This window comes from Sus scrofa, chromosome 4 (assembly GCF_000003025.6).
Source record: "Sus scrofa isolate TJ Tabasco breed Duroc chromosome 4, Sscrofa11.1, whole genome shotgun sequence".
In the NCBI taxonomy this organism is placed as follows: Eukaryota; Metazoa; Chordata; class Mammalia; order Artiodactyla; family Suidae; genus Sus; species Sus scrofa.
The window spans coordinates 46404513-46422325 of NC_010446.5; the positions used below are offsets into that span (position 1 = coordinate 46404513).

The 17813-nt window shown below is 41.1% G+C and overlaps 1 pseudogene; it reads right to left on the minus strand.

Moving 5' to 3' along the window:
* Nucleotides 9052–16915, minus strand: LOC100517758 (annotated as a pseudogene).

Sequence of the window (17813 nt, forward strand, 5' to 3'; positions counted from 1 at the left end):
TCTTCTGTTCCATTGGTCTGTCTGTCTGTTTTGATACCAGTACCACACTGTCTTGATGACTGTGGCTTTGTAGCATTGCCTCCTGCTTGGTTTTTGTTTCTCAGGATTGCTTTGGCGATTCTGGGTCTTTTGTGGTTCCATATAAATGTTTGGATTGTTTGTTCTAGTTCTGTGAACAATGTCATGGGTAATTTGATAGGGATTGCATTGAATCTGTAGATTGCTTTGGGTAGGATGGCCATTTTCACAATATTGATTTTCCCAATCCAGGAACATGGAATATCTTTCCATTTCTTTACATCTTCTTTGATTTCTTTGATTAAAGTTTTATAGTTCTCGGCATATAGGTCCTTTACCTCTTTGGTCAGGTGTATTCCGAGGTATTTGATTTTGTGAGGTACAATTTTAAAAGGTATAATTTTTTTGTATTCCTTTTCTAATGTTTCATTGCTGGTATACAGAAATGTAACTGACTTCTGAATGTTAATCTTATATCCTGCCACTTTGCTGAATTTGTTGATCAGTTCAAGGAGTTTTGGGGTTGAGTCCTTAGGGTTTTCTATGTATAGTATCACGTCATCTGCATACAGTGACAGTTTGATCTCTTCTCTTCCTATATGGATGCCTTTTATTTCTTTTGTTTGTCTAATTGCTGTGGCTAAGACTTCCAAAACTATGTTGAAGAGCAGTGGTGAGAGTGGGCATCCCTGTCTTGTTCCAGATTTGAGTGAGAAGGCTTTCAGTTTTTCCCCATTGAGGATTATATTTGCTGTGGGTTTATCATAAATGGCTTTGATTATATTCAGGAATGTTCCCTCTATACCCACTTTGGCGAGGGTCTTGATCATGAATGGATGTTGAACTTTGTCAAATACTTTTTCTGTGTCTATTGAGATGATCATATGATTTTTGACTTTTTTTTTGTTAATGTGGTGTATGATGCTGATTGATTTGCGTATGTTGAACCATCCTTGTGAACCTGGGATGAACCCAACCTGGTCATGGTGTATAATTTTTTGATATGTTGTTGGATTCGGTTGGCTAAGATTTTGTTGAGAATTTTTGCATCTATATTCATCGATGATATTGGCCGATAGTTTTCTTTTTTGGTGGTATCTCTGCCTGGTTTTGGAATGAGGGTGATGGTGGCCTCATAGAATGTCTTTGGGAGTATTCCTTCTTCTTCAACCTTTTGAAAGAGTTTAAGGAGGATGGGCACCAATTCCTCTTTATATGTTTGATAAAATTCACCTGTGAAGCCATCTGGTCCTGGACTTTTATATAGTAGGGAGTGATTTTATGACCTCTTCAATTTCATTTCTAGTGATTGGTCTGTTCAGTTGGTCTGTTTCTACTTGATTCAGTTTTGGCAGGCTGTAAGATTCTAGAAAATTGTCCATTTCTTCCAGGTTGTCAAACTTGTTGCCGTATAGTTGTTCATAGTATTCTCTTATGGTTTTTTGTATTTCTGCTGTATCCGTTGTGATTTCTCCTTTTTCCTTTATAATTTTGGTTATTTGGGTTCTTTCTCTCCTCTTTTTAGTGAGTCTGGCCAGGGGTTTGTCAATTTTGTTTAACTTTTGAAAGAACCAGCTCTTGGTTTTATTAATTTTCTCTATTGTTTTTTGAGTCTCTATTTTATTGATTTCTTCTTTGATCTTTATAATTTCCTTCCTTCTGCTGACTTTAGGACTTTTTTGTTCTTTTTCTAATTCATTTAGGTGGAGGAGAAAGTTGTCAATTTGGGATCTTTCTTCTTTTTTGAGAAAGGCCTGTATCACTATAAATTTCCCTCTGAGCACTGCTTTCGCAGCATCCCACAGATTTTGAGAGGTTGTGTCTTCATTATCATTTGTTTCAAGGTAGTTTTTAATTTCCTTCTTGATTTCCTCATTGACCCATTGGTTTTTTAGTAGCATGTTGTTTAGTCTCCATGTAGTAGGTTTTTTGTCATTTCTTTTCCCATGGTTGTTTCTAATTTCATGGCATTGTGGTCAGAGAAGATACTTGAGATAATTTTTATGCTCCTAAATTTATTGAGATTCGCTTTGTGTCCCAATATGTGGTTGATTCTTGAGAATGTTCCATGAGCATTTGAGAAGAATGTGTATTCTGCTTTTTTTTGGATGTAGTGTCCTGAAGATATCAATTAAGTATAACTTTTCTATTGTTTCCTTTAGGATCTCTGTTGCTTTATTGTTTTTCTATCTAGAGGATCTGTCCATTGATGTGAGGGGGGTATTAAGGTCTCCTACTATGATTGTATTCTCATCAATATCTGCCTTTATGTCTGTTAATATTTGTTGTATGTATCTGGGTGCTCCTATATTTGGGGCATATATGTTGATGATAGTAACATCCTCTCCTTGGATGGATCCCTTAATCATTAAATAGTGTCCTTCATTGTCTTTCTTTATGTCTTTTGTTTTAAAGTCTATTTTGTCTGATATGAGTGTCGCAACTCCTGCTTTTCTGTCATGTCTATTGGCATGAAATATTTTTCCCCACCCTTTCACTTTCAATCTATATGTATCTTTTGTCCTGAGGTGAGTTTCTTGTAGGCAGCATATTGAAGGTTTTTGCCTTTTTATCCACTCAGCCACTCTGTGTCTTTTGATTGGGGCATTCAGTCCATTGACATTTAAGGTGATAATTGATAGATGATTATTTATTGCCATTTGAACCTCGTGTTCCAGTTGATTCTATGGTTCTCCATTCTTCCTTTCTTTTCTTTTTGGTTGGATGGTCTCCTGTTATTATCTGCTTGAGTGTATTTTTTTTTTCATTTTTTGCAAATGCAATATTTGGTTTTGGCTTGTGGTTGCCCTGTTTTTTAAGTATGCTAACCCCTTCCCATAATTGTGTGTTTTAGCCTGATGGTCCTGTAAGTTCAAACACTTCATTACTATATTAAAATTAAGAAGAGAAACATACAAACAAACAAAGAGGTTTATTTATTTCCTAAGATCACTTACCCGCATTTTATGGTTTTGACAACTCTTTTTTCTTTTTTTCTTTTTAATTTTATTTTGTTTGAAGCATGTTCATGATTAAATCTGTATGCTGGCTTATTTGAATGACTGCTCTCTGATTGTGGTTTCCTCAGTCCTAGTTCTTCCTCTTATTCTTTTTCTTTTTTTTTCTTTTCTTTTTTCTTCCCTTTCCTTCCTTTCTTTTTAGTTTAGAGAAGCCCTTTCAATATTTCCTTTAACCTGGGTTTTGTGTTGCTGTATTCTTTAAGTTTTTGTTTGTTGGAAAAAATTTTTATTTCCCCTCCTATTTGAAATGATATTCTTGCTGGATAGAGTATTCTAGGTTGCTTATTTTTTCCTTTTAGCACTTTAAATATCTCTTGCCATTCCCTCCTGGCCTGTAGTGTTTCTGTAGAGAAATCAGCTGATGTTCTTATGGGGGTTCCCTTGTAGGTAACATTCTGCTTTTCTCTTGCTGCCTTTAGGATCCTCTCTTTATCACTAACTTTTGCCATTTTTATTATGATGTGTCTTGGTGTGGGTCTGTTTGGGTTCAGTTTGTTTGGGGCCCTCTGTGCTTCTTGTATTTTGAACCCAGTATCCTTTAGATTTGGGAAGTTTCCATCAATAATTTCTTCAAATATATTTTCCATCCCCTTATCTTTTTCTACTCCTTCTGGAATTCCTATTATGCGTAGATTGGCCCGCTTTATATTATCCCATAGGTCTCTTATATTGCTTTCCAGTTTTTTGATTCGGTTTTCTGTCTATTGACTGGATTGAGTGATTTCCATTATTCTATCTTCCATATCACTGATTTGTTCTTCTTCATTATTCATTCTGGTTTTTACTGCCCTTAGTTCAGTTTGTATCTCTGCAAATGAATGTTCTAGTTTTTCTTGGCTCCTCCTTATATTTTCTAGTTCCTTTCTGAGGGTATCTGAATTACTGTTCATATCTTCTCTTAATTCCTTCAGTATTTTCAGTATTTCTCTTTTGAACTCCAGGTCTGTCAGACTGCAGAGATCTGTTTCATTGTTGACTGTTTTAGGTGAGTTCTCCTGTTGGTTTGACTGGGGGTGGTTTCTCAGCTTCTTCATCTTTCTTGTTGTTTCCTTTCTCCTGAGGGAGTTGTACTCTCCGTTATCAGGCAGTGTTTGCCTTGTCACTGCCGTGGAATGTTTCCTGAGGGCTGTTGTTGTTGGTCAATGTTTTTTGAGGCAGTGTGGCTTTTCTGGAGTGTTGATGGGGCTAACAGTGTTTCTTTGAAGCAAAGGAGGGCTTCCTGAGTGCAGACAGGACTGGAAGGTCCACACCACGATGGTAGCAGATTTCACTCGGTCAGGCAGAGCTTGCTCTGGTGTTTTTAGGCTGTGGGGTTCTTGCAGGGGGTTGGCGGTGTTGGGCAGCTGTTTCTCAGGAGTGCATCACCCCCTGGGGGCTGGAGCAGCTATCTGGGTCAGTGAGAACCTAAGAGGCTCTTCCCTAGGGCAGCCCAACTCAGAAGGATGGCCTGAGAATGTAGGCGGATCTTTTCACAGTCTGGCTGAGCTTGTTGCAGCTTTTCTGGGCTGCAGGGGCTCTTCCAGGGTGCTGGTGGTGCTGAGCAGCTATTCAGTGGGAGTGGGGCACCCCCTGGGGTCTTGGCGGGTAGCAGGGCCGCTGGAAACCCAAGAGGCTCCTCCCCAGGGCAGCCTGACTCAGAAAGACCGTCTGAGATCTTTTCCCAACTCAGCCAGGCTTGTTGCAGCTTTTCTGGGCTGCAGGGGGTCCTGCCTGGAGCTGGCAGTCCTATGCAGCTGATTCACTAGGGCACCCCCTGGGGGCTTGGGCAGGTAGCAGGGCCGTTGGAGATCCAAGAGGCTCCTCCCTGGGGCAGCCTGACTCAGAAAAACCATCTGAGATCTTTCCTCAACTCGGCCAGGCTTGTTGCAGCTTTTCTGGGCTGCAGGGGGTCCTGCCTGGAGCTGGCAGTCCTATGCAGCTGATCCACTAGGGCACCCCCTGGGGACTTGGGTGGGTAGCAGGGCCGTTGGAAACCCAAGAGCCTCCTCCCCGTGACAGCCCGACTCAGACAAACCATCCGAGAATTTGGCAGATCTATTCACGGCCTGGCTAGGCTTGTTGCAGCTTTTCTGGGCTGCAGGCCTTTTCTCGGGGGCTGGTGGTGTTTGGTGCTGCTCTGTGGAAGTGTAGCCCCACCAAAGGGCAAGCAGGCCTGTGCAGGGACAGCCCCTGCGGTGGTAGGCTTCAGGCAATTGTTGAGGCCAGCCCTCCTGGATGGTGGGCAGCCCCAGGTTTGGTGAGAGCGTAGGGGGTGGCCGGGGTGGGGGGAGGGGATGCACTGGGAAGCACAGCTTTCTGCTAGCTAGTGGGCCTGTAAGCTTGCTGTGGTGTGGGGGGTATTCTATGGGGATCCACCCCTTCTTCTCTCCCCTCCCCAGCACGGGCGCAGACCAGGCTCTTCTCCCAGGTTCCCTCTGATGCGGCTTTCCACTTCCCCGCCCCTAGAGTGTTGTCCCCTTCTTCTGAGACAGCTTTGTTTTCTAGTCTCCCAGGCAGTCTCTGCCCCGTTAAATGGTTTCTAGACCTCCCAAGCAGTTTCCGCTCTGCCCCGCCCCCCAGCCCATTCTCAGGGTCTAACCTCTGGAGCCAAGATCTTGGTGCCCAGCCCCCACCCAGGCATCCCCCATCCCTTTCCCGGGGACTAACCTCTGGAGCCGAGGATTCGGTGCCCAGCCCCCACCAAGGTGTCTCAATTTTTGGTACTGTGCCCGTAGTTCAGATGTTCCTTTGGGTTCTTGATCGGCTTTTCTGTACTCCAACTTACTGCTACACTCTTCTCTGCATCTGGAGATTCCTCCAGTTCGTTTGATCTTTCCCCTTGTAGGTGACTTTCCAGGGTGCGGGATCCCTTTCTCCTCCGCAGTTCCCTTTCAGGAGCGCCCGTCCCACTTGGATTCACCTTCTCTCACTCTCCTCTTTTCTCCCATTCTGCCCAGTAATGTCACGAACTTCTTGCTGTTATTGTAGTTTAGGTTCCTCTGCCAGCGATTGGTTGCTGTTCTGTGCGAGTCATTTATTCTGTAGATGTGCTTTTTTTGTTGTGTTTGTGGGAGAGGGCGAGTGTGTCCCCCTACTCCTCCGCCATCTTGTCCTCAGCTCCCCCTACAAATTTCTATGTAGGTTAACTCCGGTAACCTCAGAATGTGAGCTTATTTGGAAATAGAGTCATTGCAGATGTAATTAAGTTAAAATGAAGTCATATTTCAGTAAGGTGGGCTTCTAATCCAACATGAACTGGTGTCCTTGTAAAAAGGGGAAATTTATACACAGAGATGTGCACTCAAGAACAATACCATGTGAACTTGAAAACAGAGATGGAGGTGATACATCTACAAGTCAAGAAATGCCAGATTTCCTACAAACCAGTGGAAGCTAGGATAGACACAGGATGATTAGAAGGAAACAATCCTGCCAATACTTGAGAGCATACTTCTAACAATAAGTTTCTGTTGTTTGAACAGCTTAGTTTGAGGTACTTGTCATGGCAGCCATAGCAAAACTAATATATGGTCCTTCACAGAAAGATCTTCATTGATTTACAATTAAATATATGCCTCTATGCCTACAGAGAGTTGATATGAAAAATGTTCTGTTTAAATAATCCTTTATATTTTATAAAGCTGTTGCTAAGACACCAACATACTATGATAAATTCCTATGTAGATTTTATTGCAAGAAAATTTTTGCCTTAGAATGCTAATATATATGCTTTTCTTTTTAAAAGTGTTTCTCAATGCGCTTATCATTTTACTCTAGGTACAGAAAGCTTAGAAGCAAGTGTCTTGCCAAAAACTGAACACATATATCTGAAAACATCCACTGAAATGAAAACATTTGCCTCCTTTAGATGTTTTCTCTTGCTGTATCCTTTCTTATCTCATATGGATGTGATTTGTAAGTAGTTTCAAAACTTTTGTAAGTGAAAGAAAAATAAATTTCAATTTTTAGACAAATATATGCCCTTTAGAGGTTAGTCGTAATTTGTGATAATCTCAGAAAAAAATAGAATTATTAGCTGGAGAATGGTGTTTAGGTAGCCTTGAGTGCTGAACAGTTATTAATTTGGAAAAATGTGTTGTGGTCAGAGCATAGACTTATGCCTTTCAGATCCAGGAAAACTCCTGTATAAACAATAGAAAGCATCAAAGACCCATAGATTTTGCCCATATGGTGTTTGGTCAGTTTATCAATAGTATTACTTTTTGTGATTAGTTCATGCTGTTTATAAGATGCTCATTTTTGTGTGTGTGTGTGAACTCTGAAACAAATAAACCTAGTACTGATGTCCTAGGAAGAGACAAGAAACAAGAAAAGGAGAATTGATAGTGGCAAAAACCAAAGCAGGGAAGCTTAATGATAATTGTGGCAGCAGGGATGCAGATAAGCAGGCATCTTGATGTCAAAATGAATGAAGTCAATGAGTCTATACTGAATAAAAATGAGGTCTGCAGTCTGGTGACAAAAACTGCAACCTGCATCCTTGCACCAAAGCCCATTAAGCCAGAGTCAAAAGGAGTCCAGAAATATAGAGCATCAACAGTGATGCCACAGAACATGTGTGCAGTGAGGAGACCATGAAATTCAAGAATTCACCTGAACCTTAGTAACTCTCCAGATGATACACAGCAGTGTGCCAGGGCAAATCAACCAATATTTCCTAGTAACTCGCAGTGGAGGTAGATGTTCACAGTCACTGCCTATAGCTCAATGTTCATAAGCTACGTCATAGTTTCAAGTCATATTCCCTCTCTCTCAGCTACTATTGCATCTGCATTTAGGTCTATAAGAGAAACTGAAATCCAAGCACTCAGATAATTTATGATCTCGAGTAATCCTCAAAATAACCCTATGATATGTGTATAGTTGCATCCACAGCATATGGAAATTCCTGGGCCAGGGATTGAAACTGAGCCTCAGCTGTGACTTATGCCACAGCTGTGGCAACACCAGATGCTTTTTAACCTACTGTACCAGCTTGGGGGTTGAACTCTAGAAATAGAAAAGTCCAGGAGAGGGATTCTTCCTTCAGAGCCTCAAAAAGGGAGTTTCAGATATCTGACTTCCAGAATTATAAACAAATATATGTTGTTTTAAGAACCAGGTGTGTATTAATATAGTATAGCAGCCATAGGAAACCAATGAACACATATTTTAAACTTTAAGTGGAATGGGCCTCAAATATTTGAAATGTTACCATCTTCTTTATTAAATATCTTTCTAAAAACTCTCACAGAGAATCGCACCCAGTTTTACTAATATGGGGCTGGAAATCCAGGGATGCAATTTCAAAAAATATGCAACCATCATTTTCACAAAATGTTGGCCACAAACTAGAGGTCCTATGTTTGAAAGAAATAGTAGGAAGAGTTATTGCATGTTCTCAACTGTTCCCCTACTTAACTTTTAGTGCCAAGGGTCAGGCTGAGGAACACAAATTTATTTTTGCAGATTACATCTTATTGTTTCCTGTGTAGCATGTCTGTACTAGCTGCTTATTTTTAGTATCTGGGTGAAATTATAAGTCTAGAAAATGCCAAATAGCTCTATACAAAGGTGAAACTGATGAAAGATTATCAAAGATTGGCAAATAAATATGCATACTTATTATAGCCATTTTTGTGTTTACAATGTAAACAGCTACAATATTACTACACTTTCCCCTGTACATTTCTGTGGCTTATAGGAATTTATATTCAAAACTTCCGGTTTTAATTAGACATCATAAAAGACCTTTGGATTCAGCTATTTTCCTTTTCAAACTTAACTTTTTTCTCCAGGCAGAACAGCTAGAGCTTGAATTGACATTTAGTAACTTCTCAGCTAAAGACTGTTTTCCATATTTTTTCCAAGGGGCTCAAGCAGCCAGTGTTGCCACCCCACTGAATACCATGGGATGGAGGTGAACAGGGTCAGGGAGGGGGAGTGGTGCCCTGGCTCTCAAGGTCCCTGATACTGGGTGGTGATGATAGTGGGCCTTTCATGCTGGGGCAGGACTTGTAGCACTAAGATGAGTCTAGGGCACCATACTCCACCATTTGAAGGCAATGGACACCTGATGGAAATTGGCAAAGGAGCAGAAGTTTTGAATTTCAGTTAGGTAACAAAATTGTTAATGAAGGTGTATTGGAATCCCAGGGGCTCCAGCAGTTTGTAGATCTTTCCTCCAGGCAGCAGGTGCCATTGATTTGGATCCCCAAATGTTTGATAATGCTCAGATTCTGGCCCATCACAATTATCTGCAGCAGGTCGGAAACTGAGTTTGCAAAGAGTTTCCTGGTCTGCTCGTTGGAGGAGCATTGTCAATTTGTTCCAAGCAGAAGAGCTGTGGGTTGTTCATGATTTCCTTCTCCACCAGGCCCAGCTCCCTTTTCAGGATGGCGTGATTCATGTTGATGGGCTTCTCCACATAGTCATTATGCTTCCTCAGGTTTTCATCAGTCAGAAGTTGATTGATAGTATTGGCCTCCCTCCTATTAGAAAGGAGTTGTTCTTTTCTAATCTTTCCAAACAGGGTACATCTCCATAGCCCTCCTCTGTTTCTCCTTAAAAAATCTGTAGCAGGAGCTGGGCTGACCAGAAGCAGCCAAAAGTCCTTTTTGCCTTCTACCTTGTACTATGTGGGGATCAAGCACATGAGTTCATGGGTGTGGCCAATCATCAACCAGTCCAAGAAGAGTTCCAAAGGATCCTGGATTTGCTGGGCATAGAGGAAATCCCCAGGGGTCTTACTCATGTCCCCCACCATTCTTGCTGGGGTAAAAGCTGTTGTCAGTGAGGATCCTGCCTAGAGGGTACTCTTTCCCTTTGTCCTTGATGAGTGGGGACACCATCAGGTTCCCAATGGAATCTATACTTGCCTCTCTATGGTCCTGGGTGTGTTGGGTCATGTAGCCAACCCAGGGCTCAGTATTTCATGGGGAAATTGTTTATCTTGGGGATGTAGAAGGTGTCAAGGACTAAGGAAATAGTCTTGTGGGAGCCTGGGTGAAGCAGAAGACCATATTATCCTGCTGCCACCTGCCTGAGTGGTTAAGGTCCTCTAGGTGGATGCCAACCTAGCTGTTACTCCTCTCACTAAGCTCCATCACTGTGTTCACAGAGCCCTGGACCTGCAGCTCTCTGCACACTATACCTCTAAAGGCATCTAGGTGCTGGGGCTAAAGATGCAAGGAGTCACCCAGAATACCACCAAGTCTTTGTATGCCAGAATCTCTGGAATTGACAGGTCTTGAGACTCTTCCACCAGGGAGACTGATTAGGAAATCAGTCCCAAGAATCTGGTGGACAGGAACTCTAAGGCTTTGGCATAGAAGTTTTCCTGCAAGTTGTCCTTAAGGGGGGCAAAGGTAAGGTGTGCTAGCCAGGTCCCAAGACCAATTTGAAGGTGCTGGAGTTGTCTTTTTGTGGTTGGCAGACTCTCACCTTCTCTGATTCTTCCCTGGGGATGTGGAGAATGAGCCAGGGTTTCTTTAAAATGCAGCTGGGCCCTGAACTTTCAGTGTTATCTGGGACAGATTCTTTATTTCCCCTGTAGAGAACACCTTTGTGAGCTGGCTCATGTTAATAGGGATGCGGTTCACAAACAGGATGGAACTCTAGAAAGGGAAACCAGTGATCGTGAATTGGCCCAGTGTATATTTTAGCGATTCTTGGGCTTATGCCCCAGTTCTGCTACTGCTCAGATTTCTACTCCTGCTTGGAGGTCAGCCAAAACACCTGGAAACCACTGCTCTACTTAGCCATGGTTATTTTAGGCTAAGTCCATGGAGCTTGAGCTTGTTCATCTTGGTAAGGTTAGTAGCTCACTGAACAACATTCTCAGAAAAAGGAAACTTGAAGGAGATTTCTGGCTTTATTTAAAATGACTTAAAGCAAGATGCTAGTTTACAGTACTTTAGTCAGTCTTCCAATTTTGACCAGGAGTTCCTTTGTGTAACTCAGAAATTAATAATTGAAAATTCTATAAATCCTTTGAAGTTTTTTCTCAATAATTCAAATAGGTGAAGATTTACTTTTACCTAAAACTTTCTAATAGGAATATTTTGAATCAAAGGGATTTTGGTCATATTTGAATCTATCAGTTAAAGAGCACTGTTTTATAGTTCTTATACAATTTGATGCTGTTTTTATGTGCACAAATTGAAAAATAATTATTGACTTTAGAGAGGCAATTTCATGCCCTGGGTGAGTGTGGGTGGTGAATCCTTTTAATAATATATCATACATATTCCAAATCTCAGTGGAAATCTAGAAGTACTATGGTGAAAAGGAAGACAAAAGGATTAGCTAGTGGGCAGAGAATTTGGGCAAACTTGGATTACAGGGTCAAATGTTTGTGGGCTATGAGGAAGGGTGCAATTCAGGGAAGAAACTGAAAAAAAAAAAAAAACAAAAGAAAGGGGGTTAGAAGCACAAGGTCCTACGAGGCAAGAGGTCTCAAGGGGGGTTCAACTGTAACAGAGGAAGGGAAAGTTCATGGACTTAGAAAAGAGAAAAGTGGGACTAAATGCTAATTTGTTAAATATTGAAATGGAAATTGAATATATCAGATGTCACTACTGTTTTAGTGAGACTAGAGTTCAAAGAGAGGAAATATTCAGGATCATATTTGTGACTAATGTGATATAAAGTCAATTAATAATGAAAAAATTGTTGAGCAGAATGAATTCTAGGATGAGTCTGCATACCACAAGTCTAGAACAGAACCATCAGCTAAGCTATGTTTTGTAAATTCAGGTACCCTTGGGTCAATAAGCCATGCGCCAGAATAAACAAAGCTATAGGAATAAGAACACAACTTCCTCTAGTGTTAATTTTACTTGAAATATTTGGAATGAAATTTTAATTGCTTAACTGAGTGTTTTTAAATTATTTTAATATAGATAGAATTAAAATCAGGGCAAAAAATTTAAGATAAATGAGAAAATTAAAATAAATTATGTGCTTATGGAAAGCTGCTCTTAGGACTGCTACATGTGTGTGTTCATTTTCTTCTACCCTTGGGGGAATGTCTATGGAAAAGTTTCAGATGGAAAGGGGCTGTAGATAATGTGAGCAGGAGTAGAGAAAGCAAGAGAGGTGGTTTCTCCCTGGGATTGGCAAGGACTAGAGGTGAGCAATCTTAAGGTGATTGTGTAAGACTTTATAGGTGGCCTTTTACTCCATAGGATAAAGTGAGTCTCCCAATCTGTCTGACATAGATATTACATTTATCCCTGCTTTACAGACTTGGAAACTAAATCTCAGAGTGGTAAACAATTTGCTTAAGACATACAGTTGATAAGTAACAAGGGAACTGAATGTGATCAGAAAGACTGATGGCTGAGAACAAAATGTAATAGAAGGGCAAGGCCAAAGAAAGGTAGAATGATATCAAAGGGAGACACTTATTTATTTGTTCTTTGCTACCAAAGTCATGGTATTATATTTAATAAAACTGTAAGCACCATTCAGAAAAGTCAAATCAACTTTATATCTCTCTCCAGCTATTCAGGGTGGCTGTTCCTCTGCCTCCTTATTTTTCTTTCCTAGAGGACAGAAACTGTAATAAGACTGAGATTTCCTTTTGTTGTGCAACAATGACAAATTAAGGAAATGGAGTAAGCTACTTTGGATTAGTACTAAGTAACTCAGTTTTTCTCCACACACTGTATTTGGGGAAAAGCACAAAATCTAGTAAATTGCATCTTCCTGCTTCTCCTTAATAGCATACATAGAGTATGCCAAAGATTTAGGACTTATGGAGAGCTTCTACTCCTCCCAGTTATACATCATTGTGTTGCCTGTGGTCTACGCTCAGGCTCAATTTTTTCATTGCTTAAAAACATTTTTTTTCTCGGTTAACATTAAGAGCAACAATTTCAATCTTTTGGGAATTTTAAATTATTATTTTTGTTATTCATTTAATATGTATTTCTTTAACACAAGCTGCATTTTTGACATTGTGCTATTTTGTAGGGGTGGGGAGACCGGGGGGAGGCACCAAGTGACTTATTTCCAACCCGAGAATAATCTTTAACTTCTACCTAGTGTACCTACAAATCAGCCTTGAACCTATTTTCCAAATTAGTAATGTCAAATAAAGAAGAAGCTTGCAATAGGCCTGGTTAGTCCATTTTGGAACCTGGTGTTTCCAGAGAAGCAGATTCAGGAGAGGGTAAGAGTCAGGCAGAGAACTTGAGAACTTGAGGGTGTGAGGTAAAATCTTTGTGTGCAGCAGAGTTGCAAGGTTACAGTAGAATTTCCACAAATTAGGGAGGTCAAAGATATACTTGGTGTGCTGTAAAATGCCTCATGAGCTGTGTGCCAGACAGGTGAGAATCAGCCAGAGTAGCTCCTTCCTTACCTGAAATTTTCTTCCTCAGTTCAACCCATCAGTAGTAACATCTACAGATTTAAAACAGTCAGAGTAGCTCTGTGCTAACTAAACTTGCTCCAGAGAGGCCACTATGTCTATACATTAAATTATTTTATCAAAAACCATCCCTTTGAAATGATGTAAGCTGGCAAAGAAAGTGGTGAATACTGGCTAGAAGACACTATCTTTCATGAACTCAGCTGAGTAGATTTCTATATTACAAACAAGGACCAGAGTTCTCTTGTGGAGCAGTGGGTTAAGTATCTGGCATTGTCACTGCTGAGGCACATGTTTGATCCCTGTCCTAGTGCAGTGGTTTAAGGATCAGAGTTGCTGCAGTTGTGGTTGTAGTTGGCAGCTGCGGGTTGGATTTGATCACTGGCCCAGGAACTTCCACATGCTGTGGCCAAAAACAAAACAAACAAAAAAATAAGGAAAATTTTAGTGCTTTGTCTGGGAACCAATATTTCCAGATTCTTTTGATCTATTTGTTCAAACAATAGAGGCTGATTGGAGAAACATTACTGATTTTCAGATTAGACAAGTTAAATGTCATCTTAATCCAAAATTTACTAACCTAGCAAGTATGCATCTGAGTTGACTAGAAGTACCTCAGACCATGCAAATCAGTTTCCCAAAATAATTTTTGACATATTTTGTCAAAGGTAAATGGACTAACTTTTAATGTAATGTACTGAAATAATAAGTAAGAGTAAGAAATGTGAATGATCCATAATGTACTTTAAATGCCAGGTAGGTTAAAAATATGAAAATTATTTAGTAATTCAAAAGCAGTAATGCAAAAATGTCATGAAGAGTATATATGTTTAATACACAAAGTACAATCTGACAGATATTTCAGGGGAATGGTAGCAGTGAGTTCAATAAGAGCACCACCAATAACAAATAATAAAACCTGGGTGGGGAGGCAATCAGTCCTTTTAATCAGTCATTTATATGACAAGTCTGAAGATGTCTTTTCAATCAGACATTTATATGACAGGTCTGAAGATGTCTTATTACGCAATTTGGAGACTTTATAGAAATGACTTTCTCCTTCACAGATTCTAAGGAATAAGATATGTGCATGCTACTGGTGCAGATGCTGAGATTAAATATCTTCCACAGGATTTTGCAACATTCATTAAACATTTTGGTGTGCAAACTATGCCCCGAGTATTGAGATTACTTTGAGAAATCAGAGTTCACTGGTGGCTCAGTGGGTTAACAATCTAGCATTGTCACTGCTGTGGTTCGGATTGCTGCTATGACATGGGTTTGATCCCTAGCCCGGGAACAGCCTCATGCCACAGGTGCCATCAAAGACAAAAACAAAACAAAATAAAAAAAAACAATAAAAAAGAAACTCTGAAAAACCTACTTAACCATTTTTTAAGTCTTTAAGTAGAAAAAAGAAGTATGGGAAGAGAGTATGAGAAAGGAACATCCTAGGTTGCCTTTATGGCTGATCTGGGTGGGGAGGGGAGGGGAGTATTAGTAATGTTTCTTATAAATCTTCCTACTAGATTGCTATTGAAAAGCAATCAGGTCAGGAAAAGTTTACCTAGAGTTTCTGAAGGTTTTAGAGTTGGGGATGTGTGCTGTCATGACTAGGATTGGGGCTCTGTGCCCTCCTAGCCTTGTGTCAACACTGGTGATTTTAGTGAGGATTAAACATAGCATGTGCATTCTACCTGGTATAAATAAGAGCCATCCTGATCACAAATGCCTTTTTTAAATCACTATTCATCAAGTGCTGGGATACATATGGGGACAACAGTGAAAACTTACATTTAAAGAAAGAACTTGGGTGTTCCCATGGTTGCTCAGTGTAAATGAACCTGACTAGTATCCATGAGAATGCTGGTTCAATCCCTGGCCTTGCTCAGTGGGTCAAGGATCCAGTGTTGCTGTGAGCTGTGGTGTGGTTTGCAGATGTGACTCAAATCCCAAGTTGCTGTGGCTGTGGCTATGTCTGGCAGCTGTAGCTCCAATTCAGCCCCTAGCCTAGGAACTTCCATATGCTGCAGGTATGCACCTAAAAGGAACAAAAACAAAACAAAACAACACAAAAAAGATTAAAATGGAGACTTACAAAACAATAAGACAAGAATGAACAGCTAACTCGCAAGAGCCCTGGGCCAGAGTCCAGTGATGAGTTGCAATGTGGGGAAGGGCTCCCAGTCTTGGACTCACCAGGGGGTTCCTGTCAGCAGGCAAGTTCAGTTAGGGGGAGATTATACTAGAGTACGTTTTCAAGGGTGTCTGCTGCATTCAGAAAAGCAGCCTCCTCCAAACCACTCCTCAGGCATCCTACTCAGGAGTGTGACAAGGCAGAAATGGGAAAAGAGCTACAGTTAGCAGGGGAAACTCCTGGGGATTTCAGGACTTGCTGCTCCTGATCTTCTCAGCTTTGAAGTTCTCTAAGTATTTAATTTAATTTTAGTTTCATTTCATTTCATTTTATTTATCTTGTTTTAATTTTTAAGCAGCTGCTCCTATAGCACATGGAAGTTCCTGGGCTAGGGATTGAATTGGAGCTACTGCTGCTAACCTACACCACAGCCATAGCAACATTGTAACTGAGCCACACCTATGACCTATGCCACAGCTTGTGACAATGCTGTGATTAAGCAAGGCCAGGGATCAAACCTGCATCCTCATGGAGACTACATCAGGAACTCCTCTAAGGCCTTTGAACCCCTTTGTGGCTCTGGTAGTATGAGAAAGCCTTTCCCAAAGGAAAGGCCACAAGGAGTAATAAGTGCTTCTTCTCCATGGATTCCTAGGAGTATCCAATCTTCTGAAATTTTAAGGACAGATCCTCCTGCCCATCTTCACCCTCTGGTACAAGTCATGTCTATGGCAGAGACCCCTGACCTGGGGGTGTCAGTACCTGGGAATATCACCCAAGCCTATGTCAAAGAGGCCTGGCAGGCCCTCCCTATCTCATCAACATGCAGGTCCATGAGATCAGTGGAACCATTGGAGGTTGTACCCGCCTTCATGAAGTTTGCTTTGCTAGGGTCTTATTCCTTTGAGAGGCAAAATGCTACTGCTCAATCCTTCCAAAGCCCAGTTCCACAGCTCTCACTGGGGGAGGTTTCTGGAGCTGCAGATTTCTGGACATGGCCCAGGCTGAGTGCTGGCTTAGATACTCCCTAGTCTATCACTGGGCCAAGGGACAGCATCTCGTGCCTGTGACCCAGCTCATATTATAAAGCTGGAGTCACAAAAAGCACCCAATGCCCAGAGCTCTGCTGACAATGACAAAAACTCAATCAGGAAGAACTCTGCCTGGCACAAGAGCCAAGCCCTGTCACAGCCACTTGGCCTACTGCTACCACTCTGTCTCTTCACCCCACCCCATCGCTATTCTCATTGTGTCCTTGAATAATGAGGGATGATGAGACTTGAGGATCATCCTTACCTCAGCTAAGGGGCTTGGAATGCTGTTTCTCTGGAACACAGTGGACTTTGAGTCCTTGTTCAAATGTCGCCTTCTTAGGAAGGTGCCCATGGATGCGCCATCCAAAGTTTCCTACCAGCATTCCTATTCTTATCCCTGTGAACTGGAGTTGTACACTTTCCATCTGCCTCTACATAACTTAAATTGTGAGCCACCACAGCTGCTGATCCTCAGCACCCCCTGTAAGGAGCTCAGGGTGGAGATCAGGAGTGAGACACTCTGTGCTCTGAGAAAACTGTCAAAACAGGTCTTCAGATAGTTAGATGTTTTTAGGAGAAGATTTTATGAGTGCAATTCTTGCATCTCTTCATGTCTAAAAATGTACTAAAATCCTTCATGGTGATGTCTGCTCCTTATGACTAGTAGCCACCTTAATGAGACCAGAAACAAACTTCTGTAAAAATGTGTGCATTGCTGCTGGTGAGCCCTGAGGGAACCCAGGAAGGAAACAAAGAATACCTGCCATCTAGCAGCCATCAGACTGCAGCCACTCCTAACAGAGAACCCTAAGAAAACTTAGGTGGTGAAAACACAGGATACTGGTCCCAGAGAGCTGAGGTGCATATTAAAGGAATGATTTGTATATGTGTGTGCATGACTGGGTCACCTTGCTGTACAGTAGAAAATTGACAGAACACTGTAAACCAACTATAATGGAAAAAAATCATTAAAAATGAAATTTTAAAAAAGGGATGATTTCAGTGAGGCTAGACTTTTGCTTTTTCCTATGCATATAAAAGCACTAAATTCCTTAAGACATCTGATTTTCTGTTACTAGCAGTAATCTTTTGTTCCTACGACATTCCAATTTTTGCAAAACTCCTATATATCCTAACTCCCCTTTCACCACCTCAGTGCAGTTTTCTCAGTGTTACTTGAAATGCTGCCTCCTGGGCTTCATTTCTCACTTTGCTCCAAAGAAAATTTAACTCTCAACTTTTAGGTTGTT